Here is a 23,272-nt window from a genome sequence, read left to right as displayed (position 1 = left end):
GTCAACACCACCCACCCCCCCCCCCCCACTGAATGTGTTGCTATATATTGCCTTTGATTCTTGTAAGTCTAAGCATTATCCTCTGATGAAGACCCCTGATAGGGGTTGAAAGCTCAGGAATAAAACTATTTTATGATACGTGATTCGTTTTTTCTCCCTTCGTGGATCTCCAACTGCAAATATGCAAACCGTATCACAGACCTTCTCTTCCATGTATATATATATATATATATATATATACTATATACATACTATTTATATATTTATACTATATATACTCCAGAAGAAAAACGGTCATTTTGTTGAAGACATGTGTGTGCCATGATGATGCCTTTGACTAATCGTCTCTCTGCTTGTTTTTTTTCCACTTTCAGCTCCTTCTCCTGCCACCAACTTGTCTGTAATCAACTGGCATTGCGACAACATTACTGTGGCATGGCAAGCTCCGATTAATAATATCTCAACTAACTATAACTTGAGTGGCAACAATTTAGAAGTAATTCTTCCAGCCTCCACAAACAGCTATACGTTCCAAAACTTGACATCTGGAACTAATTACACAATTATTGTCTACAGTATCGTATTTGATCCGTACAACCAAAGCTACATCACAGGAAACGCAGTATCCATTAACGCACATACAAGTAAGAAATTATTTTTTTTATGTGTTTTTATTGGGGGAGGGGTTGAGCATTAACTAGCAATGTTTTTTTTCATAGTTTATAGGACTAAAGAAACAGAAACAAATTCATTAAATTGTGCATTTGTTTAAGAAGCGCACAGTGCTTCCAGCACAGTGGCTGGAATTGCTGCCTCATGTCTACTCAGACTTGAATTGCAATACCAAATCAGTTGCTCTCTACGTGGCGTTTACACATTCCCTCTGCCTTTGCGTGTTTTCTTTGTATCTGACTGTTTTATCACTAACTTGAAGAATTAGAATAAGTGCACAAATCACTGAACATTAACCTGCTTAGCAGTGTCCCTGACTACCAAATTGAAGCACTTATAGAAAATCAATTGCACAAAATGGTGATGTTATGTTGTCACCCCAAAAATGATTTAAATACACAGGAGATGAAAATAAAAATTTGCCTTTTTCAAAAGAGTCAAATTACCATTGCACAACCAATAACAGTCAGGTGAAAATGTAAGCACACTTACAGCTTATGGGAAATGCAGTCCCTTGCGGTTCATCTGAATACGCTTTGGAGAAGGTGGTGGTCATTAGCTGTAAGTATTGTACCTTTTGTTTTTGTTCTGTTCCTCTATTTTTTTAACATCTCTACTCTGATTCTCCTTATTGGATTTGTGCTTTTGGGATCATGTTGCTTAAGAATACCTTTTGGGCATTTAGTTTTTTTTTTGCTATTTTTTTGAGTATTTTGCTGTTTTCCTTTCAAGTTTGGAAATAAATTTCTTTATTATAAAGATTCTTCATTTGCCCTTTTTTGTTCACGCTGGGCATTGATGGTTAGCCCCTCCGCATTCTTATTATTTTTGGATCTTTTGAACTTAAGAGAGTAAAGCCCCATAAAGACCTGGAGTCAGATTTGTAAAAAAGAGGCATAAAATGTGCATGTGCAACTTTCCTTGAGAAAATCGGGATTTACATTAGAAAACCTGATAGGAAAATATGCATATTTTGAAGAGAGTGGGAAGTGACAACCCCTCAAAAATGTAGGATAATGCTATGTGACTCGCACGAATAATAATTCACTTCACCAAGGTGTTATTGTAATGTGCGCTGATGTGGCAAACATATTAAACCTCAGAAGTGACGAATCTGATGCACAGACTGTATTTCAGTTCCCTTTTAAAAGGTCAAATGCTGCATATTTGCACTGAAGACCCTTTTATATTGGCTACCTGTTGTCATTTCTCAGGATTACAAACCAATGCAATCTCTTGTTTCCAATAGCTGAATGAAGTAAAACCACCAGTGTGATTCACTCCCTGCGTACAGAAAACTCTAAATCTTACACTCCACGGCCTATTCATAATCTAATGCTTTGACACAATATGGCTTGTTTGGCACCGCTTGAAGACTATCCAGATAGCCCTATATGAAATGAACAAGCTGTTAGGGAGTGCAGGATTTTTTTTGCCCATGATGATGACTGGATAATGAGCTGATCCGGACTCCCATGAGCCATTCTCTTGGAACTATGTGTTGAGTTGGGCCAGGCAGTAGAAAGACAGATTGTTCAAAATCACGCTATACCTGATCATACGTAGGTTAGGTTTCAGGTAAAAGACCGAGCTGGCCGACAGATCAGTAATATCTCAGCCAAACTTCAGCTCCATCATGCCTGCTGTGCTGCAAGCCATTAACCGACTGATGAAGTGCTACATTCAGATTCTGTGTGGTGTGGGTGTACAGGTCAACCATTCAGCCGTGTCCAGTTTTCTTAATATAATCAGGTCAATCGACAGCACTCCTAAGGCAATAAGAGCCCCAACAAAGTATGACATTGCTTTCACTAATCATAAACAGTTTCATTCCTCTAATGTTCAAATCATCTTTGATGCCACAATGAGACTGACAAACGCTGTGGCTTGGATAGCTGGGTCAACCTATGATTCATTTATTTTGAAGCAAAGTAGCATTGATTGTATGACTTGCTGAAGGTGCTGTATGTGATGGCTGGAGGCATCAGGTGGGGAGTCTGCTCAACCAGTTAGTGAAGTTCTACAGCCTTGTGATTGCATATGTATGAGGTTGATTAGCATACTCCATATTTAGATGTTTCAGGGTGGCATTTGAGGCATGTTCATGTACCCACATTTACAAGACGATTGTGATCTTATTAAGGCAGGTTGCATACAGATGTGCATACACAGAGCTGATAACAAAATTTTGCTGTTTTTTGCATTACAACAGCAATATTTATTTATATATCACATTTTCATACAAATGATGCAGCTATAAATTGCTTTACATGATGGAGAAAGAAAAAAAAGACAAAATAAATTAGAAAATAGAATTAGGCAATACTAATTAACATAGAATAACAGTACGGTCTGATGGCCAGGGAAGACAGAAAAAACAAAAAAAAAACTCCAGACGGCTGGAGAAAAAAAAATCTGCAGGGGTTCCGAGGCCACGAGACCACTCAGCCCCCTCTAGGCATTCTACCTAACATAAATGTCATCAATCAGTCCTCATTGTATTCAGGGTTCTCATGAAGGAACTTGTTGATGACGGTCACATGGACTTCTGGCCTTTAATCCATCAATGCAGGGACATCACGGTGCTTTGATCAGGTGGTGGTGGAGCAGGTCGAAGAACAGAAGAGAAAGTAGGGGTTAGTATGGATTACAGAGCCACCAGGAATGATATTGATAATTAAATGCATATACAGAGTATCAGGAATAAACTAAAATGAAGCTATGAGAAAGCCATGTTAAAGTAATGTGTTTTCAGCAGTTTTAAAGTGCTCCACTGTATCAGCCTGGCGAATTTCTATCAGTAAGCTATTCCAGATTTTAGGTGCATAACAGCAGAAGGTCGCCTCGCCACTTCTTTTAAGTTTAGCTCTTGGAATTATAAGCAGACACTCATTTGAAGATCTAAGGTTACGATTTGGAGTGTAAGGTGGCAGGTATTCTGAAGTATAAGATGGGGCGAGATTATTTAAACCATAAGCAGTATTTTAAAGTCAATTCTGAATGACACAGGTAGCCAGTGTAGTGACATCAAAACTGGAGAAATGTGCTCGGATTTTGTTTTCCTAGTTAAGATTCTAGCAGCTGCATTCTGCACTCATTCCAATTGATTTATGTCTTTTTTGGGTGGTCCTGAGAGGAGTGCGTTACAGTAATCTAGCTGAATGAAAACAAAAGTGTGAACTAATTTCTCAGCATCTTGCAAAGTTATAAGGGATCTAACTTATGCTGTATTTCTTAAGTGAAAAAATGCTGCCTTAGTAATCTGATTAATATGTGATTTAAAATTCAGGTCAGAGTCAATAGTTACCCCTAAATTACGCATACTTTTACACTTGCATCTGTGTGAGGTTTTATAAATGAGACCCCTGGTATAGGCTAAAGCCATCCTGAGGAGTAGGTGCCAGGCTGCCATTTAAAGTGCCTTTTCTGGGTAGGCTGGTGGCATTCAGGCCTGCTCTGTGGCTCATTTTTTGAGGCTTCATACCACTTTGGTCATTATTTGTGCTGCATACATAACAAAAGACAGACGTTGAAAACCATGAAGGCAAAATTAAAACCAGAAAGACAAGAATCGAATGATGAGACAGATACAAAAGCAAAAGGTGAAAAACCTTGATTTCCACATGATCAGGATGTGTTCTGGATGACCTGGTAATGACGCCAGAAGCAGACAAACCATTTACTTCTGAAACTCAGCAACGAAGAAACTAGTGTGAGGTTTTGTGTCTGCTGAAAGTCTCTTCAAAGGAACTTTTCCATCTTAAACTCAGTTTATGTCTTTCATTCTGGCTATTCTGTGACTTGATTTTGCTCTGTTTCTTTACTACTAATTCTGTCTTGTGTCTTGGATTTCATAAAATTCCTACTGTGTGGTATCAATGATCTGTCACCCAGTTCCACAAACTATTTAAACTGCCATCGCCTTGTGTACTCAGTAGTGCAGCAGCACAATATACCCCGAAATAGCAGCACACACAAGAAAGGTCAGAAACAAAATGGCACCAGGATGATGGCACCAAAAGATAAAAATAAACAATATAAGGAAAAAAATCACTAAAGGGCAGCCTGGTGATTAGAGATGCAAAGAACATGAGTGCCACTAACTGGCATTAACTTAGCATTGTTTGCAAGGAACCAGAAGATAAACTGGTGGAAATCTCATCTGAGCAATTCCATTATTTTATTTCAAGAATAAGAATTTCCCTCAGAGTAAGTATTAGTGGTGCTGTATTCTTCTTTGTGGGCCTTATTGATTTTGCTTCCTGTGTGGGATCACTTCTTGGAGTCTTCATGGTGCTACTGGCAAATAACATAATACATTTGACAAACGAGAGGAGACCATTCAGTCCATCAAGCTCGCTTGTTTAGCTAATTGCTAAGCTGTCCCAATATTTCATTCAGATTCTTCTTAAAGGTTGTCAAGAATTCTGCTTCAATTTCATGTCTTGGTAATTTGCCCTGGATTCCTACAACTTTTTGAGTAAAGAAGTGCTTCCTCCTGACTTCTGTCCCTTCACTTCCATTGGTATCCTTGAGGATGTGATTCAAAGAATTCTGCTGGATCTACTTAATCAATACCTTTGAGGATTTTAAATACCTGGATTAGGTCCCCACGCTGTCTCCCCTGCTCGAGACTAAACAGGTTTACTTCTCTGCGTGTGTCAGAGTATGACATGTACTCAAGTCATGAGATACACTTGGCTGCTCTTCTCTGCATGGCTTCAAGTGCTGCTATGTGTTTCTTTAGTGTGGTGACTGGAACTGCACAGAACACTCCAACAGCAAGGATATAATTTTCATCACATCTGCTCCAACTCCATCGGGGGATTATTTTGTCTGTGGCAAAATAATGGATGAATCTACTGTATGCGACCAAAACGTTCCTCCAAATCAGAATTAGAGGACATCAAGCATCCAAATCCCATTACTAATGTTAGGCATACTAAGATTTACTGCATAATACAAGTGACACTGATTTTGTTTTCATTTCTTTTTAGGGCCAAATCTTCCTCACAGTCTTAAGGTCACAATATTGAACACCACCTACGCCATTTTAGAATGGATGAAACCAGACAATGCAGAAAATGCTTTAAATGAATTTGTAGTAAACTATACAAATGTATACTGGAATGTCTCTAAAACTTTTACAACAAATAACACTTCAGCTCCATTAAGTTCTCTTTATTCAGGAGCAATTTATACAGTTTATGTGAGGACTAAAGCACAAGATGAATACAGTGATCCAATCAGCATTAACTTCACAACTGGTAAGAATCATTCATTTGGAATTTCTAACCTTTAAATGGGGATTACCTTCTCACCCATGTATAGTCGTGGGATCAAATTTCTGTGGAATGTGCTTATTCTACGTGTACCTCAATGTGTTGTCTTCAGGTATTCTGCTTTCCTCTGACATCCTAAAAACAAAGCAGGCTGGATTGAGTGAACACGTACAGTTTATGTCCATGAGTGTTCCCTGAGGTGGACTGGCATGTCATCCGGGTTTAGAAATGAACCACAGCCTTTGATTTTTTTCAGTTTTTGCTACAGTCTTGCCACCTTGTTAATTTATCAATTCCAGCCATCCATTATCCAACCCGCTATATCCTAACTACAGGGTCACGGGGGTCTGCTGGAGCCAATCCCAGCCAACACAGGGCACAAGGCAGGAAACAAACAGGGTGCCAGTCCACCGCAGGGCACGCGCACACACACACACACCCCCACGCACAAACACACACACACACCCACAGTAGGGACAATTTAGAATTGCCAGTGCACCTAACCTGCATGTCTTTGGACAGTGGGAGGAAACCCAAGCAGACACGGGGAGAACATGCAAACTCCATGATGGGAGGACCCGGGAAGCGAACCCAGGTCTCCTAACTGTGAGGCAGCAGCGCTACCCACTGCCGGCCATTTATCAATTCATTTTATAAAATGGAAAGTACAGTACAGACCAAAAGCTACCAACCAAGCAAAAGAGCAAACCAAGTGATTTCAGCACACATCTGACAGTCGAAACTTCAGCGAAACCTGAACGTGGCTTTCAAAGTATTGCAATGCTTGTGCCCTTGGGATAGCCGTCACAAGACGTGGAAGTGGGGGTCTAGGGGTCCACCATCTCTTTCCGAATCTTTGAATGAGGAAGATGACTGATTCTCTAAGTTTATGTTTGGAAGGTACTCTCCATAAAGATTTGGAGCTGTGCTTGGTTTGTTACAACTGTGACCAAGGAATAGAAATTACACACAGTGGATTCAGAAAGTATCCTGACCCCTTCACTTTCTGCACACCTTAATATGTTGTAGATTTAATATTAAATGGATAAATTGGCCATTTTTGATCATCAGTCATCACTCAATAACCCATAATGACAAATTGAAAACAAGTTTTCAGAAATGTTTGCAAATTATTTAAAGTCAAAAAGTAGCTTTTGAGCCATGCTTACCCCCATGAAGGCCATTCATTCACTTTAAGTGTTCATTCTGAAATGCCTTTTGGGGGTACAGCTGGCTTTCTGCATTTTTGTTAAGTCTGCTGTCTTATGTGCCACAGAATGCCTAGTAAAATGGGGGGAAAAACCCCACTGACGGTGACATTCACCATTCATCTACAGTGGACTCAGAAAGTATTCAGACCCCTTCACTTTTTGCACACTTTACTGTGTTGTAGATTTAACTTTAAATAGATAAATGTGTCATTTTTGCCCCTCAATCTACACTCAATAACCCATAATGACAATGTGAAAACATGTTGTCAGAATGGGATACAAATTAATGAAAAAACAAACACTGAACGATCTTACACCTGTAGGTACCCAGACCCTTAATTCAGTACTTTGTAGAAGATCCTTGAGCAGCAGTTCCAGCTTTGAATTATCTTGAGTAAGACTCTAAAAGCTTTGCACACCTGAATTTGTGTAGTTTATCCCATTCTCCCTGGTCATTGTTTTCTTAGCATCCCTCAACGCACAGGTGTCAAATGACAATCTGAGTTTGTCTAATGTGGTTGGCAGGATTGACCTGGCCAAGCCAAAAAACTTCAAACCATTCCTCAGAAAAAAGAAAGTGGTCATGGTATCATTTACTAGGGGATGGACACACATGTGCACACCGCTTACTTGTTTGTTTAACTCACAGGTTAATCTCAAGTCCACTTCAGTTGGTCGATGAGCCCCATCTTAGTGAGGACATGTGGCTTCACCTGGGAAGCATTAGTGAAAGAGACCTTATTTAAGGGGTATGTTATAGACCGCCCAATATAGACAGTAATTTCAATACACATCTATTTAGTAATATCAAAAAGGCAAGTTTACAGGGGGATATTATGGTCATGGCAGACTTAAATTACCTGTACATACCCCATTAATATTTGTGTAAACTTTTCACGTTTACCTTGTGTTTACATGAGTTTAAACAGACCCCCCCCCCCCCCCCCACCAACACACACATTTCAAAGATGCACAGCTGACCCTGAATGTTAAGTCTAAACTCTACACAGAGTCTATAAAGGTATGACTGAGTGTGAGCCCTGGTTGTTGCCAGGATAGGCATCTTCCCTTGCGAGCCTGATAAGGTAAGTGTGTTCCCAAAATCAGTTAATAAACTTTCAAGGCATTGCATCCTTTCTGCAGAAGAAAACTAATAATACAATGTTTAGTTAAAACCACTGGGTATCATTTGTTAATAGAATATTCCACACAAATATTATATTTTTTATATGTTACTCCGTGTAGTTTGTAGTAATGGCAGAGAAAAAAAATGTAATTTGATGTTTTCATGCAGAATGGAAATCACAAAGTTACTGATAAAGTATGGGCCTACAGTGGCCAGTGCTGGACAACAGCAAACACTATCAAAAAGTCCAGGCAAAAATCTCAAGTTACTCATGCCACATAATCCACATGTCAAGTTGTCCAGTTGTATGCTCATAATGTCCAAAACAAATGTAGTTTTTATATAAAATATTGTTAAATAAGCCACTTCTGGTAAACAATCGCAAGAAGAATGCACTCAGATACGCTCGTTCGTAAAGGACTGGCTCATTCATTGCTCAGGTGTCCAGTCCGTGTGAACTGTAAATTTATATTATGAGCAAACATTTTATTCAAGTTTTGATCCATGACATTGTCCTGCCCAGCTCTCAGCTCTTTCTGGCATCCACAACGTTAAAGTTGATACATTCTGGTGCTTGCAAGAAAAGAACATACTGGGCTCAGGACCCCATTGATCTGTAACTTACAAGGATGGTGACAGTTAATCACAAACTTCTACAATTAACTGTGTCTTTAAGAAGAATAATCAACAGCTATAACTCAGTCATTGCCTTCATTGTACTGCATGGCTCCATGTGTGAAAGAAAGGCTTCTCCTTCCATCCTGAGAACAGCTCTGTGAATTTATCTTGGACACCCAGTAACATCTTATTCATTGGCTAAAATTGTGTGTTATGTGATACCAACAAAAATTATTTTCTAAGAGAAATGTAAAACTAAAGATTAAAGAAAACAAGTAAAGAAGAGAATATGCCTCATAGTTGTGCATGTCAGTGATGCTTCAAACAAGAAGAACGTTGAATCACCTGTGTGGTGTTACAGACGGTCACTAAATTATCTCATGGTACTACAGTTGGTTTGTATCAATATAAACACAACAATGGCAGGTGGAGCTAAAATGTATATTCTAAGGGCATCTGAGCACATTCTATTTCTTTCATGATAGCATTTTCCAGAAGTAGTCTATTTAACAATATTTTACTAAAAATACATGTGCTAGAAATGTGGTGAGCATAAAAACTTGACGTGGATTACACAACACAAATAACGTTAAATTTTTTAATGGAAGTTTTAAGAATTGTTTTCTCTTGTCCAGTAACTTTGTTATATCCATTCTGTATGAGAACATGATATACATATTTTTTTGTCGTCATTATTACAAACTTCATGGAGTAAGTAATATATAAAAATTTCATTTTTGGTTGGAGCATTCTTTTAAAGCATGTGTAACATAGGTAATGGACTAAGCAAAGATATGAAATTGTAAATCAAAGTCTTTGTAATAAAATGATATTTAGAAGCTTTACAGTTTAATAAAAACAATTCTAAATTCATAGCAGGGTACACCTGGTTAGAAGAGGTTGGATGAAATTTATTCACAGCATGTAGTACTAGGGTGTTGTACCGTGTTAGCCATTATGAATGTAGTGAAAACTCATGCAAAATGACACCTTTTATTGGCTAACTAAAAAGATTACAATATGCAAGCTTTAGAGGCAACTCAGGCCTCCTCTTCATTGACGTTTCACAGCATGTAAAGGACCTGCGATTCACATGTATTACTGACTGTCTCCACCAGGGGGCGTATGCTTCCTGCTAATCTGTTCATAGAATTGAGGGACACAGCTGAACCTGTACATATACCTCATATATATATATATATATATATATATATATATTATATATATACAGTGGAACCTCGAGATACGAACAGCTCTGTATACGAGAAATTCAAGATACGAGGAAAGTATGAGTGAAAAATTCAGATCTAAATACGAGCATTGGCTCGCGTAACGAGCCACGAGCCAGGCTGTGGGTATGCGTGACGCGTTTCCCGATCCGTCTCGACTCGGGGATTCACCCAAGCTGACGCTGCCCGCCCGTCAGCTCACTCAGTGTTCCTTGTTCTCCCGTAGCGTGAGGATCTACGCGTTTGTGCGCTTGTGATTTCATTGGTTTTTTTGCATTTAACGTGAAAATAATTATTCCACGATGCCTCTCAAGAAGATTGTTGCCTCAGATAGTGCTGCAAAGAAAAAAAAGGAAGCCATGGCCGTTGAAATTAAGAAGATGTTGCATTTTAGGGGCATCTTAAAAAGAAGACAGAAGCAAGTGTTATTAGATAAGTTTTTGGTAAAGCAACCAGCAACTAAAAGAAAGTTAAGTGATTCTGACCCAGAACCTGCTTCCAGTGGGGTAAAATTCCCAAGAAGAGAGAGCCTGAATCAGAGGGGGACTCTCCTTCCCCACAGTAACCCGTTTCCTCCTCCCCACCTCCCTATCGTCTCCCTCAAGCCAGCCAGGACTCTTCATAAAGGTAAACTACAGTTATATTATTTACCAGTGTTATTTATTAAAGGTAAACTACAGTATATATTATTTATCAGTGTTATTTGTTAGGAAAATTGATTTTTATGTTGATATTTTGGGGGTGCGGAACGGATTAACTGGATTTCCATTATTTTCAATGGGGAAGTTTGTTCTAGATACGAGAAATTCACTATACGAGCTCAGTGCTGGAACGAATTAAACTTGTATCTCGAGGTTCCACTGTGTATATATGTATATATATATATATATATATTATATATATATATATATATATATATATATATATATATATATATATATATATATATATATATATATATATATCATATATATAAGGAACAGGATGAGGATATATATATAATCAACTGCTCAAAAAAATTAAAGGAACGCTTTGAAGGCACATCAGGTCACAATGGGAAAAAAAATCCTGCTGGGTATCTCTACTGATATGAACTGGGTAATGTGTTAGGAACGAAAGGATGCCACATTGTTTGATGGAAATGAAAATTATCGACCTACAGAGGGCTGAATTCAAAGACACCCTGAAAATCATAGGGAAAAAATAATGAGGTAGGCTAGACAATTTTGCTGAAATTTCATTTCAGCAACTCAAAATCTTACTCAGTAGTTTGAATGGCCCCCATGTGCTTGGATGCATGCCTGACAATGTTTGGGCATGCTCCAAATGAGACGACGGATGGTGTCCTGGGGGATCTCCTACCAGATCTAGACCAGTGCATCACTGAGATCCCGGACATTCTGAGGTGCAACCTGGCGGCGTCGGATGGACTGAAACATAATGTCCTAGAGGTGTTCTATTGGATTTAGGTCAGGCGAGCGTGGGGGCCAGTCAATGGTATCAATTCCTTCATCCTCCAGGAACTGTCTGTATACTCTTACCACATGAGGCTGGGCATGGTCGTGCACCAGGAGGAACCCAGGAGCCACTGCACCAGCACAGGGTCTGACAATGGGTCCAAGGATTTCATCCCGATACCTAATGGCAGTCAAGATGCTGTTGTCTAGCCTGTAGAGGTCTGTGCGTCCCTCCATGAATATGCCTCCCCAGACCATCACTGACCCACCAAAAAGCCGGTTATGCTGAACAATGTTACAGGCAGCATAACATTCTCCATGGCTTCTCCAGACCCTTTCACGTCTGTCACATGCTCAGAGTGAACCTGCTCTCATCTGTGAAAAGCACAGGGTGCCAGTGGTGGACCTGCCAATTCTGGTATTCTATGGCAAATGCCAATCAAGGTGCCGGACAGTAAGCACAGGGCCCACTAGAGTATGTCGGGCCTTCAGGCCACCCTCATGAAGTCTGTTTCTGATTGTTTGGTCAGAGACATTTACACCAGTGGCCTGCTGGAGGTCATTTTGTAGGCTCTGGCAGTGCTCATCCTGTTCCTCCTTGCCCAAAGGAGCAGATACCGGTCCTGCTAATGGGTTAAGGACCTTCTACGGCTTTGTTCAGCTCTCCTAGAGCAACTGCCTGTCTCCTGGAATCTCCTCCATGCCCTTGAGACTGTGCTGGAAGACACAGCAAACCGTCTGCCAATGGCATGTATTGATGTGCCATCCTGGAGAAGTTGGACTACCTGTGCAACCTCTGTAGGGTCCAGGTATCACCTCATTCTAACAGTAGTGACACTGACTGTAACCAAATGCAAAACTAGTGAAACAACACATGAGGAGGGAAAAATGTCAGTGGCCTCCACCTGTTAAACCATTCCTGTTTTGGGGCTCGTCTCATTGTTGCCCCTCTAGTGCACATGTTGTTAATTTCATTAACACCAAAGTAGCTAAAACTGATTAACAACCCCCTTTGCTACTTAACTGACCAGATCAATAGCCCAGAAGGTTCATTATATTGATGCTATACTCTGATTAAAAAGTGGGCCTTTAATTTTTTTCAGCAGTATATATATATATATATATATATATTATATATATATATATATATATATATATTGATTGTACCTAAGTGTACTGTTCCATTGTGACATTTGTTTGAGTTAATAAATTTAATAAAGCTGTTGGCATAAAGCTATTGTAATAATCATACCTTGCATATCTTTTCCATACCACACCTGTATATACATATAAGTATTAAACTTGCTTTAAAATGCAGCTTTTACCCCCAGTATACATTGTAGTTTAATAATCATTTATACATACTGTACATATCCAGGTTGAAGAGAAGTTGTTGGAGCAGTACCTTCATCATCCAGCTCTTCAGTGGGGAATGTGGATGATTGTACATCTGGTGTGGCAAAGTGCAGGAGTCGTTCTTCTTGTAAATGGCTTTTGCCTTTTGGAGGTCCATTACCTTTATACTGGGGTGTCCTGGAGAGCCACAGTGGCTGCAGGCTTTCATTCTAACCCTTTTCTTCATTACTGACCAGTTTCTGTTGCTAATTAACTTCTTTTGCCTTATTTGTAATTGACTTGCTATTTAAGGCACAGATCCTTTTGGTGTCTTCTTTCCTTAACTAACAGTCAAACAATAATGAGACACAAAGTGAGCCAGCACATGACCAGCTTACCTGTGTCCATGTTACAATATCTGGAAATAACTGCTATGGCAGAATGAAAGCACCAGCAAGCCATTGAGGTCAATAACAGGTTTAATTAACAATGAGATTTTGTCTTCTAATTAAAAAATAGGTTGGAATTAGCTGGTCATGTGTTGGCTCACTTCACGTCTTATTTTTGTTTGGCTGCCATTTAAGGAAATAAAAATCAATTCAGATTATGGAGTCTTTAGAAACACGTCAGTTAAAACGAAGGGAATAGAAGTCAATTAACAGCACAAACTGGTCCCTGATGAAGAAAGGGGCAGGAAAGAAAACCAGCAGCCACTACCATTATAAATTCCCACACATTTTGCATATTCAGAGAGCTTTTCATGAAACTTGCCAGGTATGGGTCACTACCATCTGAGCTTTTGCTATATAAGGACTCTGCTCTTCTGACACCCAAATAGCATATTTATTTATTTATTTTATCTGTCTATGCACAGTGGACCTGTTCTAATCACTCATGGCCTCTACATTGAAAGTGATGGGTCAGGCCTGCTTTAATCAACGAAGATCTTTGCCAGAAGGAAATGTCCTTACTTCAGTTGCATGTATGCAAACACAGGTTGACAAATCACAATTATCAAACAGTTATTTTTCCGTTCTGGTTGCACTGACACATTTCTAGTGTTCAGTCTTCAAACAGATAATCATCTACAGTAAATCACTAATACCAATTGATCCACAAATACTTGGGGAGAACGTGCAAATTCCATGAAGGTCCTTACCAAGTCAGCAGTCAAACCTGAGCTCCTGGTGTGGTGAGGTAGGAAAGCCAGCTTTGCACTTCCGCTTCACCCTGCACACTTACTAAACTATAATGTGATGAAAAGTAAATGTATACGGACATCATCACTTAGTTGCATGCTACGTGCCTCCTAAGGGCCCATTTAGGGCTCATTTATACTTCACGCTCTGAACACGTAAGTGCCCGCATCATGGCTGCCACGTGTTCCCAACGTGTTCATTTCACGCGTCCTACCTCTCTGTCATTGGTGTCACTAGGCGACCGAAGCTAATGTGTGCACAATGACGAAGTCTGTACAAAATCATAATTGCAAAAGAACACAGTTGCTATAATGGAATAGCACAATATTTTTGTGAAATAACACAAATTTTTTTTGACTTCAGAGTGTAAGTTTCCCTACTATGATGTCTTTTTGGTTTGAAGATTTATTTGATTCAGACTGCACTCTGAAAAATCATGTAACACCATGAAGAAACTGCTGGAGACAAAGTTTGTCCTCCCTGTCCATCCATGCATGTGCCTGCAGCGCAGCGTGGTTTGACGCAGTTATAAACTGTTTATGATGGCGTAGGCTTGATGCAGAACTATAAATCAGCCTTCAGATTTGTGAAAGGTAGACTGTGTACTGGATCGATGCAATCTTTACTAACAAAATGTTATTTTGCTTCCCACAGAAATGAATGAAAAAGTTGTCATATTTGCTCTTCGTTGTACTTCCAATACACTAAACGGATGTGATGGAGGGGATGCCATAAATGCAGCTAACTCTTCGGTAAGAAATCACATTTATCTAAATGGAGATGAATTATCTGAGAATCTCTAGTGCTGAAATTTGGAATCTCTGCCATGCCTATTTCTGCTTTCTGTGTGTTCACTGGTCTAAAACATGGTTTGTTCTTTAACGCTATTTCACTGTGCATTTTTGTGTGAAAATGTCTCCTGGACTGGCTCCAGCCATAATAATAAATGCCATAAGAATTGCCAAATATATTGTGACCATGGTGGGGAATTAAAGCATCATGAATAAAAGCCTATTAGAGTTTCCACCCCAGACTTAAGGGATGCTTTAATTAAAGTGAATTCAAAGCAAATAAACAATAATTTCTCAGTTGTCAGTGCTGGACTCTACACATATATCAAATGGACAGATTTGTCTTCAAGTTTTCATCAATGTTTAGTGTGGCCTGTGGCCCGGTCTACATATTAAAGTCCTCAGGCAGCCTGTCCACAGTATGTGAAGCAAGTCTCATGGCATTTTTCTAGCTCCTTGTTCCAGCTGCTTGGGTAAGCCTTGATGATATCAGATTTAATTGATCAGGTTGTCTAACTGTCCTTCTCAAAGACACCTCCCGTAAGGGTGTATACAAACCCACCTTTCACAGATAATTCAATTGATCAATGTGTAATATTGCCATTTTGCTTGAGGGGTCTACATGCAGGACATGTCATCAACCAACTTGAGCATGTGATGGTCTGGGACAGCTCCACTCTCCCTGGTTTCCTCCGGGAGCCTCTTGAACCTGGAACTGTAGATATTCAGAAACTGAGATGAGCCGGGCAAAGGTGGATGCACACAGTTAGCAAGGGGATGGTGCAAAGTGCTTCAAGTGCTTTTAATAAAATCAAACAAAAGCAAACAGCAGCGCATAAAAATCGTCAAAAAATAAATATTCCAATAAAAAGCAAATGATCAAGCCCATGAGTTAAAAACCAAATAAATAATCCATGGATAAAACCAGTATGAAGCACAATCATAGCATCTGAGATCTTTCTCCCATTCTTTACTTCCTCTCTGTCTCCCCAGATTACTTATAGTTTGCTCAGCCAGAGGAGACACCAGCAGCCACAATCCTCCTCGCCGATCCCCGTCTTCTTGGCTGCCTCTGTCGGTGTCTGCCAGACCGCTCAGAGTCAGCTGTACTCTCACCTTCCTTCTCACACACTCACCATTCCTCGATCCCTAAGGAGGACTCCACCACCATCCACACTGCTCCTTATATAAATCAGCAGTGACGAGTTTCAGCCGTTTGCTCTTCTGCGCTGCCACTCTCTTATCAGGTACCTGATACTGCGCTCACTCACTGCTTTCCATTCTTCTACTCTGATTCTGTCTAAGATCTGATTTTAATTCCATCCTTCTTCTGTGCAGGCTCTTCTTAAACTGCCTGACTGGGTGTAGGTGCTGTCCTACACGTACTCCATGGTGTGAATGAGGTACCTGAGTGACCCTCTCACATTTGCATGGGAATTTATAATCAACCAAACACCCCAATCAATCCTGGATCGGCGCTGCATGTGCACACATGCACTCGCACCCCTTTGGAGCCTGCACACTCCATGACTCAATTATTTATTTAAAACCATACTTCACCTCAGACCTCAAAAAGCATCCTGTGACATTCACAACATGGATTCATGCGTTCATAGTGTGCGAATCCCTTTGTGGTTCTTTTTATTATATTTTATAAAAAGACTTGTAATTGCTGCGGTGGTCTGGCGCCCTGCCCGAGGTTTGTTTCCTGCCTTGCGCCCTGTGTTGGCTGGGATTGGCTTCAGCAGACCCCCATGATACCCCGTAGTTAGGATATAGCGGGTTAGATAATGGATGGATGGATGGATGGATGGATGGATGGGCTTGTAATTGTCTCCCCTAAATTAAGAGCAAAGCTAACCTCTTCCACAGTGTAAACAGAATGCTTCATGCCCTTCGTAGAGATTTTAAGAGGTTGAACATAAACTAAGTTTCTCCCCAAGATTGTTAATTTAAACTAATCCTGTGTCACGTGATTGGACGTGTTTGCCCTTTGGCCTCAAGAGTGAGGTAAATATGAAATTGAAACACATGAGTCAAAACCAGGAAAGCTAATGATCATGTGAAGAAACAAACTAAAACCCAAAGTCAAAGGATTCCCAATCAAAAGGTCTGTTAAAAAGGTCAGAAAATTAAGCACTAGCATAAGGATTTTGTTTTCAGATCCAGAAATTTGGGAGACTAATAACATGTGGGTAATGGAGACCTGTGTCTCAGCAACAGTATGCATATTTTAGGAAAAATTACATTGAGACACAATGATGAAATAAAATAAGTTTTAAAACCTTGTTATGTGAATGCATGGGACATCAAAAGAAATTTGTAGCAACTGTGTTGTCTGGCAATAAAAGTTCAATTTCATCTTCAAAAACAAAAATTGAGAAACAAATTGAAAAAGTACCTTGAAAGTATCACTTTGAAAACCTAGAGAAAATGTAAAACGTCCAAAATAAGCATTCTTACAGCTCAAGAAAAATGTAATCAAGTCAGCATACACCGTCATGAGTGGGGCGATTCCCCACTGACTTCATCCTCCCGTCTGAGATGGTTCTGTCTGCTTTCGTTCACCTCCTACAAAAACAGAACAAAATTTGAGGCGGCTGGAATTCCATGTTTTTTCTCTCCTAATTTTCCCAATGCTCCTCAATTGATCGTCAAGGTTAGGTACAGTGAACTGTAAAAATATAAAAAATAATTTGGATTATTACACAAATACAAAGGAGGCATAAGTGCAAGGAGAACATATCGTATCCAACAGATGGGAACATAGTAACACTGGACAACACGTTTTTTTTTTTTCAAAATTTTTGCATCTTGAAAATTTGTTTTGGTGAGTATGATGAAGAGCTTTAAACTGAACAAAAAATGTAATTTCAGATTGACAGTATCACATAGAAATTTGGAGAAACATGAAATTATATTTTAATGAAATTAGTGTGTTTAATCACTTCATGATGTTGACGCATGTTTTGCTTTGGATTTTCATTTGTACTCCTTATCTGATGCTTCTCCTTTCAATGTCCCATAAGAGTCAACCATGGATGGACTGCACTTGTACTGATTTTGTTTTTTCATTGTTGCCATGTCCTGCTAAAATCTTTCACGATATTTGTCACTGACTGCACAAAGATTAGCATGGAAGGACTCCAAGTGTGAATGCAGAGGATGAATCTTTGGCGACATGTTGCACTTCATGATTTTGTATGCTTGAGGCACGTTGTTAGCCAGCTAGACATATTTTAGTACTTTGTAGTTGCCAACAAGTTCCTTAAATGCCTTCCTTGTGATTTCTTCCAGCCACACTAACAGATCATTGAACTGCCTGTCATCGATAATGTGTGTTTGATCTGTAGACCAATTTTGGCATCATGGAAACATCTGTCCCAAATGTTCAAATTGTTCACCTTCCTTGTTCATCACTTTCACAAAATGTTTCACCACCCCAAGTTTTTTATGAAGAGGAGGCAAAAATATTTAAGGTTGACTTGTTATTTGTGTGCCCCACTATTCTGCCCTCACGGAAGGGCCAGTTCTTCTTAATGTAACAAGACTCTTTATCACGACTGTCCCATTAAAGCTCTTGGTGTATCTGACTGCATTCCTAGTAGCAGGTCCACTACTTTTAGATCACCTCAGATGTTTCATTTGTAGATGTTGTAATGTACAGTATATGAATACTTATAACATAAAACAAATGAAATCATAAAAATAGGAAATTGCAATAAAATATATATGACAGAAAAAATTAAAGAATAATTTTTGAGATCTGCTGGTCAAAATCCATAAAATATACCCAAAAGTTTCCCGGAAGCAAAATCTTCATTGTCCATCATAATCAGTCCCATCTGACGGTGCCTAGGTAAAGAGTGACTTTGAACCCTAACTGACTAGGTGAGGTGGCTCCCCCACTTTCCCAAACTCCACACCAACACAGAAAGTGAGCATTTTAGCTTCATTGTTCTCACTGAATGTCTGACCTAAAATTTGACTCCCTAACTCCATGCCTATTTGCTGGTAGTTGATATACAAACTGAGAAGATGGATTGTCCGCTTAGTTTATTAACTAGATGGATGAAAAGGGAGATGCTTTACTCTGAAGGTACAGACCAAAGTCGACAAAGTAGAGTGAAATTCATATCTACATTTTCCATAATTTTTCTAATATAAAATTACCATTGTGGATATTTTTGGTTATATCTGAATGCCTGAATGATGTAGATACCAAGCCCCCATCTTAAATAGCTTTTGATTGACAATGTCACACTTTATGATGAGATCAATCGTGTGAATAGCAACAGAACTTAATACAATAAACAACATGGTCACAGTCACGCAAAACCAATATACAGTGAATTCAGAAGGTCTTTGGACCCCTTCACTTTTTCATTTCACAGATTTCATTTTAAATGGATAAATGTTACACTTTTGCCCATCAATCTACACTCAATAAACAATAATAACAAAGTGAAATGTGTTTTCTGAAAAGTTATTTAAAATAATAACCTAATTTATTAAAAATCACAAACTGAAATCTCTCCTTCATATAAGTATTCAGACCCTTAATTCAGTACTTTGTAGAAGTATTCTTGGTAAGTCTTTACAAGCTATATACATGGGGATTTTGGCAGTTTATCTCATTCTTCCTGGCAGATCCGTTCAAGCCCCATTAGACTGGACAGGAAGTGTCTGTAAACTGCCATTTTCTTGTCTCTCCATAGATGTTCATTGGGATTTAACTCTGGGCTTTGACTGGGCCACTCAGGGACACTTGTCCTGAAGCTACTCCAGCTTTGTCTTTGAAGTATGCTTCGGATCATTGCCATGCTTAAAGATGAACCCTGTTGCCACAGTCTGAGGTCACATCCACTCTAAAGAAGTTTTTTTCAAGAACCCCTCTCTGCATTTGGCTGCGTTGCATTCATCCTTCCCTCCATTCTGTCCAGTCTCCCTGTCCCTGCTCTGAGAAGCACTCCCATAGCATGATGCTGTCACTACCATGCTTGACTGTAGGAATGGTATTAAGCATAGTTCTGCCCAAAAAGTTACATTTTTATTTCATCAAACCAGAGAATCTTTTTCCTCAGGCTCTCAGAGTCATTTAAAAGCCATTGTTAGCCAGTCTACTTTAAATTTCTAAATGTTAAAGTGCTGCTGAGATGGTTGTCCTTCTGACATGTTCTCCCATTTCAGTAGAGGACTTCTGAAGCTCTTTTAGAGTGACCATTGAGTTCTTGGTCACCTCCCTGACCAAAGCCCTTCTTGGAACAGTAGTGGTGGATCCAGACTTCTTCCATTTCACCACTGTTGAGGCCACTGTGCTCCCAGGAACACTGTAAGCTTTTGAAATGGTTTTATCCCATTGCCCCGATCCATAGCCTCACCACAATTTGATCCCACAGGTCTACAGAAAGTAAAGGAGTCTGAGTGCTTTCTGAATCCACTGTGAAATGGTGGAGTCTATGAGAAAAATCCCATTTTACAATGGCGCAATGATGATAAAAATAGATAAATCCCGGAAACAACTCATAGCATGATAAAAATTTATCTGGGCTCTGGAGAAAGCATATAACTGAGCACCTTGATTAGTCTCAAGACAAGAACACATTTCGGATCCTCTGATAAGCAGGACCTTACTAGTCCCAAGTGGGGCCCGTCCACAGCTCTTTACCGTCATGGAGGAGTATTCTAGCTTCCTTCCAATTCACCACCGTCAGAGTCTTTTCTCTGGGGTCCTCTTAGGATTCTATTTCCGGACGCTTTTATCTCAAACTGGGTGTAACACCTTCTGACGAGTCACAGCAGCTTTGTAATGGTGCATTTCATTTTTCCACTTGAGTTCTTCTGTCTTTGTGTACCCCCTGTCAGCTTTGTGCTCCTTTTGGATCCTCTTGTCAGCTGAGCAAGTCCATACTCTTGTTTTCTCAGTGACTTGCTTGAATTGTTATGCACTTTATTAATAGGTACTGAAGAAGTACATGGCATGGCTTACTTTACAGCTTCCTCCCTGATTTTATTCACACATCCATGACTTGTTAAATAAATAAGAGAAACCTATGAACAGCTGACTGGGCTTTTTCTTTGTCTTTTACAGCTGCAGTCTTACTTTGATTCCCGATTTAAAGGATTGAATTTTACCTTGAGTTCTTTCAATGGATAAATTAAGATACAGCATCTTAAGGAGTAAACAGAAGAAACTACAAGCTTTACTGTGAACTTTACCAATAATGTCGGTCATTATGGGTGCAGCGTCAGATGCTTTGTCATTCTAAAGGATGTCTCAGTCGCAGCTCTGTTTGTATCTTTAATGGAAACCTTTTTAATTTTCTGCTTCTATTTCAGGACTTCGTTTGCAGATTTAGAATGCTGACACAGAATAACATGTCAGTTTTTTTAAAATGTATCATAACTGTGTGTATATTTCAAGTTTTTTTTTTGGAAGTGAAATGTAAAAGTGTGCTGGGACAAGTTTAAGAAATGTGCTAACAGAATTACTTTTTGTTATGCTGACATTTATGCTCTGCCTCAATGCTGTTCTTGCCTGCTTTTTCTGAACCTGACAAACCCAAGTTGTGCAACTTCATGCGCCAAGAACCCTTCCCGGCTTAGACACCAGCAGCAGCGGTCACAACCTCCGGCTCTCACCACAGCTGTCTCCATTGGCGTCTGCCATGACACTCTGAGTCGTTTTCCACTTTCATAAATTCAGCTGGGACAATCCACCCCTGGAGCACCAATCACTTGATCCTCCATGGGGCTCCCGACAGCTCTGCCTTTTCTCCCTCACGCTGGCGCGGGCACCTGATTCCTCATTCTCACTCACGGTTCTTTTTTTTTCCTCTTGTTCTGATCCTTTGTTCCTCCCATTTCTGCTGTGCAGGCTGCTTTTATACGGCTGATTGGGTGCAAGTGTGATACGCTGCCACCTCTGAGGCACCTGACTGATCTACTTACATTCACATGTGAGTGTGCGATCGGCCAAGCACCCCAGTCACCCCTGGAGTGATGCGTGCTGAACAATACAACGAAATTTAAAACAGCTCGTCCAAAGATGCTTTCATCACTCACACACACATCCTCACACATACACAAATAAAAAACTGATTGGATTTGTAAAATAATGTAAAAAATTAAGTGCATAAAATCTATCTATCTATCTAAAATATTAAAAGTGCATTCAGTAATTGCACACAGGTTCTCACATGAAAACAAGTCCAAGGTTATTAAGATGGTGAAAGTGAAAGTATGGGCAATGGGATTGAAGGCCAAGAATTAAGTTCTTGGACAGCTGAAGGATAAAAGCTGTTCTTCAGTCTCGAAGTACAGAACTTCAGGGATCCTGTAGCGCCTTCCAGAGGGTAGCAATGTGAAGATGTGGAGTAATGTTGCTGATAATTCTGCAGGCCTTGCTGTAGCTGATCTGTAGATGTCGTTCACAGTGGGGAGGGAGAGTCCATTGATTTTTGTGCTGTGTCGACCGTCCTCTGTAGGGCTGTCCTGTCTGCCTCTGAACAGTCTCCAAACCATGCTAGGATAGAGTAGGTCAGTAAGCCCTCCATTGAGCAGTGATAAAAAGACTTCAGCAAAGTGGAAGAGATGTGTTTTTTCCTCAGTATCCTGAGGAAGTTCAATCTTTGCTGGGGATTATTCACTGCAGCAGTGGTGTTTATACTCCATTTTAGGTTACTGCAGATGTGTGTCCCTAGAAACTTAAACGTGGCCACCTGCTCCGCCTCTTGGTCTCCTATCCAGAGTGGCAGGATAAAAACCACACTTCGCCACAGACCTCACATCACACACCAGGTCCTGGTTCAGCAGGGTAACTTCCATCAGAAGAGCCCTTCAGCAGCCTTCCAAGCGCCTGCACATGACACTTAATATTATATTCCCAAATTTTCTGACCTAATTTAGACATCACTCACTTAGGTTCTCTGTCAAAAACATCATCAGTTTTAGCATCAGGGTTATTCTGAGGTGCAGCATGTCCTTTACAGTGTCATTCACCTATAGATGACCACAGGCTATGTGTACAGGTACATTAAAATTTGTTATGCTTGGACCATCAAGTGGATCCTCATGTCAGTACAGATGAGGCCTAGGCACACTATGCCATCTTTGGGCTAATGGTAAGGACCATTTTCACAACCTCCAGTATACCAGAGATGTCGGTTAATGGTGAGCATCTTATTTTTTTAAGCGATTCTTCTCTCTGACTACATAATGCAAGATCTGTTTGTAGTGGAGTATAAGCCTCTGATTCTGAAAGGCTGATCTCCACTTCCTAAGGCTGAACACCTGAAGATTTGTGACAAAGTCATTGTTGGATCATTCAGGCCATCATATGTGATCAACAAG

The 23,272-nt window shown here is 39.9% G+C and overlaps 1 long non-coding RNA gene across 1 annotated transcript; it reads left to right on the top strand.

Moving 5' to 3' along the window:
* Positions 1–380: 380 nt before the first annotated feature.
* Positions 381–21,966, top strand: LOC127527165 (uncharacterized). Its single transcript, XR_007934466.1, has 4 exons — positions 381–644; positions 5,670–5,939; positions 14,784–14,881; positions 21,012–21,966. It is a non-coding gene; the product is annotated as an uncharacterized LOC127527165 (long non-coding RNA).
* Positions 21,967–23,272: the final 1,306 nt, after the last annotated feature.

This window comes from Erpetoichthys calabaricus, chromosome 3 (assembly GCF_900747795.2).
Source record: "Erpetoichthys calabaricus chromosome 3, fErpCal1.3, whole genome shotgun sequence".
NCBI lineage: Eukaryota > Metazoa > Chordata > Cladistia > Polypteriformes > Polypteridae > Erpetoichthys > Erpetoichthys calabaricus.
The sequence above is the reverse complement of the archived record's forward strand: the minus strand, read 5'-3'. Positions and strand labels throughout refer to the sequence as shown.